Source organism: Rhinatrema bivittatum, unplaced genomic scaffold, assembly GCF_901001135.1.
Source record: "Rhinatrema bivittatum unplaced genomic scaffold, aRhiBiv1.1, whole genome shotgun sequence".
Taxonomy (NCBI): Eukaryota; Metazoa; Chordata; class Amphibia; order Gymnophiona; family Rhinatrematidae; genus Rhinatrema; species Rhinatrema bivittatum.
The window spans coordinates 47,620-56,317 of NW_021821547.1; positions in this window are offsets into that span (position 1 = coordinate 47,620).

Consider the following 8,698-nt stretch of genomic DNA (forward strand, 5'->3'; position numbering starts at 1 on the left):
TTATATTCACATCAAGATATGAACTGATGCCCAATCAAGACACACCATTACAACGCACTAATTGAAATCTCAAGGAGCCATCGAATGTAATGACAACAATCGACGTAGAATGAGACTCCCATAGATACGAGGAAGAAAAAGTAGGGCGAAATACTTCAGTTTTATTCTCTCATTCTCCATCTTATTCTCTAAACCAGGATATATGCTGCACATTTTTCATTAGATGTAATCCAGAATTACCCACCCTTGGAATCACTGAAACAACCAGCTGACGCATTTTTTTTCAAGAGATTTGAGAGCTCTGTGTGAGACTGTGGGAATTTTTTTTTTTGAAGATCTGCTGATTTAGCTGGACACGTTTTATGGACTCAAGTATTACAATTCTGCAAGATGAATGCCAGTGTTAAAAATGCAGAAGACTGGAAGGTATGTGCTGAGTCATAAGTAATATTGGGATTGCCACTAGTTGTAATGGAGTAATACTTATTTTAAGCGAGTGACGGGGGTAAAGGTTGTGGAGATGAATGGTGTGGTTAAGAAGAACGGAAATGCCTTACTGTGATCAGTGATCTTCACAGGGCTGTCCTAATGACTCAGTGTTCAGTGAACAGAACTGCCATGTGGTATATTCACGTCCAACTCCCGATTCTATCTTCTAGGGCTTAATTTGTGAGGGAATGGCCAGGAATGCAGTTCTGGCACTTTTCAGGCTTAAGAGGCTGAGCTGTAGGGGTGTTCTTTTCCAGTCCCTCCACTTTAGGCAGCCTGCAGGGAAGAGAAGAGGAGGGAGGTAAGCTTCGAGCACACACAGAAGAAGATCAGCTACCCTGCTCCTTAATCAAGGCCTTCCCTGCTTGTTCCTCCTCCCCCTTCTTCTCCTTCTGTACTGTAGAGAACAGAAGGGGAAGGGGTGATACTGAAGCAGACACTGCAGAGCAGACACAAACAAGGTTTGAATTAGTACAAGTTTGAAACTTATGAGCTGGAGTGCCAATTGTCAAGGCTTCAATCCTGGCCTTGATGAATGGCACTTCTGCTCACAACTTTCCAATCTGTGATAGTTCAACCATGTTTTGTTTCCATTACCGAGGGCTTAATTTCTGTCACAACAACCTTGGTGTTCTGCCACCTTTTTTCTGGGATCCGAGAAAGTGGAGCAAAACTAGCAATGTATATCAATTTTGGCTCCCCTGCAGAAACAGAACAGAGCCAGAAGTTACATAGATCATCCCCCCCCCTGGGAAGAAGCAGAGAACAGAGAGTGTTTGAGCTGCTTACTAGGGATGTGCATTCGGATTGACCGCATATGGAAAACGCAACTCAAATTTTTTTTTTTACTTAAAAAAAAGATGGGGCGTATACGAGCAGATTTCCGACATAAATGAACATAGATATGTCGGATACGGCGAATCGCCATGCGCGCGCTTTCTCGCCGCCATTACCTGCGACTCGAGCTCGGAGCCCCGGATTACCTGAAAATGGCGGCGCCCCTGCGGTAACCATGCCAACCTGTCTGACCCTGTCCTGTGAGTCTCAGTGACTCACAGGAAAGGGTGGGACAGGTCGGCATGGATACCGGAACGCAGCGAATCTGCGTTCACCTTTTCAGAGAAGCACTGAATGCAGCGAATCGCGCTGTCATTCCGTGCTTCTCTGAGGATTTCCTGACGAGCCAGCAGCACTATAAAAGCAGCAGCAGCACGAGGACTGACGGACATTGTCAGCGATTCAGTGGGGAGGTGGGATCGGGATCGTGCAGGGTGGGCTTAGGCAGGCTGAGGCAGAGAAGATAGCAGAACCCGATTTGATAGACAACACAGAACAGAACCAGATTTGATAGACAACACAGAACAGATTCTTTGTTAGGGAAAAAAAAAAAAGAACATTCTTATTGAGTGAGTCTGTACATTTTATCCTGGGCAGTGCCAGGCAGGGCTGGCAGTACTCTGCCTCATATTTGCTATTTTTAAACAGACTTAAAAGCATTCTCCTTGAGTGGTTCAGTGCTGGCTGGGCAGCAGTTCCAGGGCTGGGAGTACTCTGCCTCATATCTACTTTAGTTCTATGTGCACTGCAGTGCACACAGACAGACACATTCCGTGCATTGCCAGGCAGACAGTGAGGCAGTGGGCATTGTAAACAGAGTGAACATTGCCCTTCAGCAAGTCTGTTACATTTGCTATTTTTAAACAGACTTAAAAGCATTCTCCTTGAGTGGTTCAGTGCTGGGTGGGCACTGGGCAGCAGTTCCAGGGCTGGGAATACCCTGCCTCATATATACTTTAGTTCTATGTGCACTGCAGTGCACACAGACAGACACATTCCGTGCATTGCCAGGCAGGCAGTGAGGCAGTGGGCATTGTAAACAGAGTGAACATTGCCCTTCAGCGAGTCTGTTACATTTGCTATTTTTAAACAGACTTAAAAGCATTCTCCTTGAGTGGTTCAGTGCTGGGTGGGCAGTGCCAGGGCTGGCACTGGCAGTACTCTGCCTCATATCTACTGAAAAGGAAGCTTGTTCTCTGTGCACTCACTGCACACACACAGACACATTCCGTGCATTGCCAGGCAGGCAGTGAGGCAGTGGGCATTGTAAACAGAGTGAACACATTCTCCTTCAGTGGTTCAGTGCTGGGTGGGCAGCAGTTCCAGTGCTGGGAGTACCCTGCCTCATATCTACTTTAGTTCTATGTGCACTGCAGTGCACACAGACAGACACATTCCGTGCATTGCCAGGCAGGCAGTGAGGCAGTGGGCATTGTAAACAGAGTGAACATTGCCCTTCAGCGAGTCTGTTACATTTGCTATTTTTAAACAGACTTAACCGCATTGTCCTTGAGTGGTTCAGTGCTGGGTGGGCAGCAGTTCCAGGGCTGGGAGTACCCTGCCTCATATCTACTGAAAAGGAAGCTTGTTCTCTGTGCACTCACTGCACACACACAGACAGACACATTCCGTGCATTGCCAGGCAGGCAGTGAGGCAGTGGGCATTGTAAACAGAGTGAAGATTGGCCTTCAGCGAGTCTGTTCAATTTGTTATTTTTAAACAGACGTAACCGCATTGTCCTTGAGTGGTTCAGTGCTGGGTGGGCAGCAGTTCCAGGGCTGGGAGTACCCTGCCTCATATCTACTGAAAAGGAAGCTTGTTCTCTGTGCACTCACTGCACACACACAGACAGACACATTCCGTGCATTGCCAGGCAGGCAGTGGGCATTGTAAACAGAGTGAAGATTGGCCTTAAGCGAGTCTGTTCAATTTGTTATTTTTAAACAGACGTAACCGCATTGTCCTTGAGTGGTTCAGTGCTGGGTGGGCAGCAGTTCCAGGGCTGGGAGTACCCTGCCTCATATCTACTGAAAAGGAAGCTTGTTCTCTGTGCACTCACTGCACACACACAGACAGACACATTCCGTGCATTGCCAGGCAGGCAGTGAGGCAGTGGGCATTGTAAACAGAGTGAAGATTGGCCTTCAGCGAGTCTGTTCAATTTGTTATTTTTAAACAGACGTAACCGCATTGTCCTTGAGTGGTTCAGTGCTGGGTGGGCAGCAGTTCCAGGGCTGGGAGTACCCTGCCTCATATCTACTGAAAAGGAAGCTTGTTCTCTGTGCACTCACTGCACACACACAGACAGACACATTCCGTGCATTGCCAGGCAGGCAGTGAGGCAGTGGGCATTGTAAACAGAGTGAAGATTGGCCTTCAGCGAGTCTGTTCAATCTGCTATTTTTAAACAGACTTAACCGCATTGTCCTTGACTTGGTCCGTTCATTTTGTTATTTTAAACAGACTGAGCATTCTTCTTGAGTGGGTCTGTTAATTTAGTTATTTTAAACTGACCGAACATTATTATTGTGGGACAGTGGGCAGTGTTACCACTAGTACTCATTGACATTAAATCCATAATGTCAGGGAAAGGGAGATGCAAGCGACTTAGTGGGAATGGCAGCGGAGGCACCGCAAAAGACACCAGCGCAACACCACCAGTACAGGTAAAAAGGCAACTGTCGCAATCAAACGTCTTTGTAGGGGATGGCAGTTCCATGGCAAAAAAAAAGAAATCAGACCATGAAACTTTGCAATCGCCAGCACCTGTTTCTGGCACTGTAGTTTTGGAGGAGAGTGAAGAGGAGGCAGAGTCTAGCCAGACAAAAGTTACACACCCAAGAGCAGCCAGGGGACAGAAGTGTCCTGCAAAACTTTGCGGTGACAAGGTAGCGCTGGCACTGTTAGCTTCTGATTCAGAAGAAGAATCTTCTTGGATGGGATTCTCATCAGAAACGGAAGATGTTATACCTGAGCAATCTTCGGTAGAATTGTCAGTTAGTCCTGTTTTAGCCTCCACCTCCAGAAATCTGCGGCAGGGGAGACATTCCACTGATATCGAGGAGGAGGAAGAGCTGTCAGAAGGGAGACAGAGGGTGACTGTTGCCCCCGCTGGCATTGCTTCGCCGGGTGCAGTGGGTGCACCACCCACACCCAGTAGTACCTCAACTCCAGTGCCACCATCCACCCCCAGGGCGGGAAAGAGAGGAGGATCACAAAAGAAATCTGCGATCTGGGCACATTTTAAAGTGACAGAAGACCCGCGTTATGCTCGGTGTAATTACTGTGCCAGGGATATTAGCAGAGGCAAGCAACTGGGACATCTGTCAAATTTTGGCATGGAGTATCATGTTAAGAGGCAACACCCAACAAGATTACTGCCATCTGGGGATGGTAGCATTTTCCGTCAGGGGACCCCTTCCCCTTCCAACCAGGGTGCAGTGGTAGGAAAGCAGCAGAGTCAGCCCACGCCCTCATACCCTTCTAGCAGTCAGGCGGCAGGCCAGAAACCCACTGACATGTGGGAGAAGCGACAATGCACCATGGAGGAAATGGGGTGGAGTGCGGTAACGCTATCCCGGGGTAGGAGGCAGGCAGCCGCAAAAGTAGTAACCAGGAGCATTGGGGAAATGATTGCCCTTGATGACCAGCCCCTGCAGTTAGTTGAGAATGTGGGTTTCAAACGTTTCTTGAAGGTCGTACTTCCAAATTACAAAGTCCCCTCCAGAACCACATTTAGTAGAAAGGTCATCCCCAGCCTGTACAAGCACTGTGTCAGTCGCGTGCAAGCACTGCTAGGTAAGGCAGACGGAAGAGTGCATTTCACCTGCGATATCTGGACCGCCATGAATGCTGCACACTCTTACCTCTCTCTGACAGCACACTGGTGGGACATGGCAGAGGCAGGGGCAGCCAGCAGCTCTATTACTGAACAAGCATCAGGGTGGAGGTGGGCTTTACTGAACACCCACCTGACGGACCATGCCCATACCGCTGCCAATATTCTAGCATGCATCAGAAAGATGCTGGTGAGCTGGAAAGTACACCAGCGAGACAGTAAAACGCGGGCAGGCTTTTTTGTCACAGACAACGGTGCAAACATGGTTAAGGCAATAAGCGATGGGCGGTTTAAGAACATCCGATGTTTTGCACACACTCTGCATCTGGTAGTGAAGTCAGGTTTGGGCTTGGAGTCCAAGGACAAGGAGACTGAATACCTGCGTAGGTTAATACAGAAGTGCAGGAACATAGCAGCACACTTCCACAGAAGTGTCAGGGCGGGGCAGGTTCTCCGAGAAAATCAGACTGCTTTGGATATGCCCGAGAAGCGTCTCATTCAAGACGTTCCCACCCGGTGGAATTCCACCTTTATGATGCTGGAGAGGTTATTGGAGCTGCAGACACCCCTTCATGAACTTTCTGGTACAATAGACATAGGTGTACAGAATCCCCTAGGGCATCACGATTGGTTAGTCATGAGTCAGCTGGTAAAAATCCTGCAGCCCTTCAAGGACGTCACGGAGGAGCTGAGTTCCAGAAGTTCCACCTTGGCTGACATCATCCCTATAGTGAAATTCCTGGATGACCATTTGGAAGGCATTAAACGGCAAGAGGGAATGACTGCTGAGGTGCTGCAGTGTGTGGACGTTTTGCAGCAGCAGGTGAAAGACAGATTAAGGCCTTTAACAGAGGACAGCACATACATGCTCGCCTCTGTCTGTGATCCCCGTGTGAAAGGTAAAATCGCCCTACAGACCAATTGTCTGTCATTTGTGAAGGAGCTGTTGTTAGCACAGGTCCGTGAACAGGAGCACCATAGGCGGAGACAGATTAGGCTTGAAGCACAGGTGGAAACAGCAGGCACGTCACAGAGTTGTGCTGCTGCTATCCCTGGCAGGAGAAGGACTGTGTCAGTGACAGATACTATTACTAGTGCCTCCACCTCAACGTCAGAACGCCCAAGGCATGTTGGCCATAAAGATACATCAGTAGTGCAACAGGCGAGAGAGAAAGTAACTGGATTGAGTGACTCTCAGCCCTCCCAAGCACAGGAGGAGACAGCAGCAGAGCTGTCAGTGAAACGGTATCTCTCAGAGCCGATAGAGAATACGCAGACAGATCCGCTGGCATATTGGGCACACAAGTCCACTGTCTGGCCACACCTAGCCAAAGTGGCTGAAGGATATCTGTCATGTCCACCAACAAGTGTGCCCAGTGAACGTGTTTTTTCAATGACAGGGGATATCATGAGCCCTCACCGCTCAAGGCTTTCACCGGTCTTGATGGAAATGCTAGTGTTTTTGAAAGTAAACCTGCCAGTGCTTGGCTTTCCCGATTTTCCTTGTGAATGGCAAGATGAATAAAGCTATTGAAAGGAGCCTTGCAGCAGTTCCAATTGCCTCCTATGCTCAAGATAATGTAAGCAGTAAGCACTGCAGCACATGTTCTTGACATGAATCGCTGTGTCTGACCGGCATCTACTGTGCAGCCCTAGTGTTCCCACAAGTGTTTTAACTCCGTTGCTGTTCCTGCCTGTACCTCCAGGCCTTGTGTCCCTAGCTGGGCAGTTCCATTTTGTTATTTTAAACAGACTGAGCATTGTCCTTCAGAGTGGGTCTGTTGATATTGCTATTTTAAACAGACTGAGCATTGACCTTCAGAGTGGGTCCGTTAATTTCTTATTTTAAACAGACTGAGCTTTCTTCTTCAAGGCCGAAGTGGAGAAGGGTTCCATGTGAACAGCAGTTCAACATGGGTCAGCCGGTCCTAACAGATAGGCGAGCGCCGTTCGGAAGGGACGGGCGATGGCCTCCGTCGTCCTCGGCCGATCGAAAGGGAGTCGGGTTCAGATCCACGAACCCGGAGTGGTGGAGAATCGGCGCTGGGCTCTTCCCTCTTCACTCGCCGTTACTGAGGGAATCCTGGTCAGTTTCTTTTCCTATGCGACTTGTGTCCCTAGCTGGGATTGACCTCTGTCCTCCAATGATGTGCCTGTTCCTCCAGGCCTTGTGTTCCCACAAGTGTTTTAACTCCGTTGCTGTTCCTGCCTGTACCTCCCGCCATTGTGTTTCTACTGGTGTTTTAACTCCATTGCTGTGCCTGCCTGTCCCTCCAGGCCTTGTGTCCCTAGCCGGGATTGACCTCTGTCCACCAATGATGTGCCTGTTCCTCCAGGCCTTGTGTTCCCACAAGTGTTTTAACTCCGTTGCTGTTCCTGCCTGTACCTCCAGCCATTGTGTTTCTACTGGTGTTTTAACTCCATTGCTGTGCCTGCCTGTCCCTCCAGGCCTTGTGTCCCTAGCCGGGATTGACCTCTGTCCACCAATGATGTGCCTGTTCCTCCAGGCCTTGTGTCCCTAGCTGGGCAGTTCCATTTTGTTATTTTAAACAGACTGAGCATTGTCCTTCAGAGTGGGTCTGTTGATATTGCTATTTTAAACAGACTGAGCATTGACCTTCAGAGTGGGTCCGTTAATTGTGTTCTTTTAAACAGACTGAGCATAGTCCTTGAGTGGGTCCGTTAATTTTGTTCTTTTAAACAGACTGAGCATTGACCTTCAGAGTGGGTCCGTTAATTTTCTTATTTAAACAGACTGAGCATATTCCTTGAGTGGGTCCGTTAATTTTGTTCTTTTAAACAGACTGAGCATTCTTCTTCAAGGCCGAAGTGGAGAAGGGTTCCATGTGAACAGCAGTTCAACATGGGTCAGCCGGTCCTAACAGATAGGCGAGCGCCGTTCGGAAGGGACGGGCGATGGCCTCCGTCGTCCTCGGCCGATCGAAAGGGAGTCGGGTTCAGATCCCCGAACCCGGAGTGGCGGAGATTCGGCGCTGGGCTCTTCCCTCTTCACTCGCCGTTACTGAGGGAATCCTGGTTAGTTTCTTTTCCTACGCTGCTTGTGTCCCTAGCTGGGATTGACATCTGTCCTCAAATGATGTGCCTGTTCATCCAGACCTTGTGTTCCCACGCGTATTCTTATTTCTGAGAGATTTTCCGATTCCTTTGTCATCAGCTAAAGTGCATAAGATGCGTTGATGAATAGTTTTGAAGATGACACATATGGCTTTATAGATGATACGGAAGTGGACGGGTAGCCAATGTAACTCTTTCAGAATGGGAGATATGTGGTCTCTCTTTCTTGCGCCTGTTAGTAATCGGGCTGCTGAATTTTGAACCATCTGTAGTGGTTTGGAATAGGATGAGGGCAGACCTAGCAATAGGGAACTGCAGTAGTCTAATTTCGCAAAAATGACTGCTTGGATGATCGTTCTGAAGTCTTGAGCATGGAAAAGAGGTCTTATCCTCTTCCGAACCTGGAGTTTATAGAAGCAGTCTTTGGTTGTTTTGTTGATATGTGCCTTGAAGTTTAG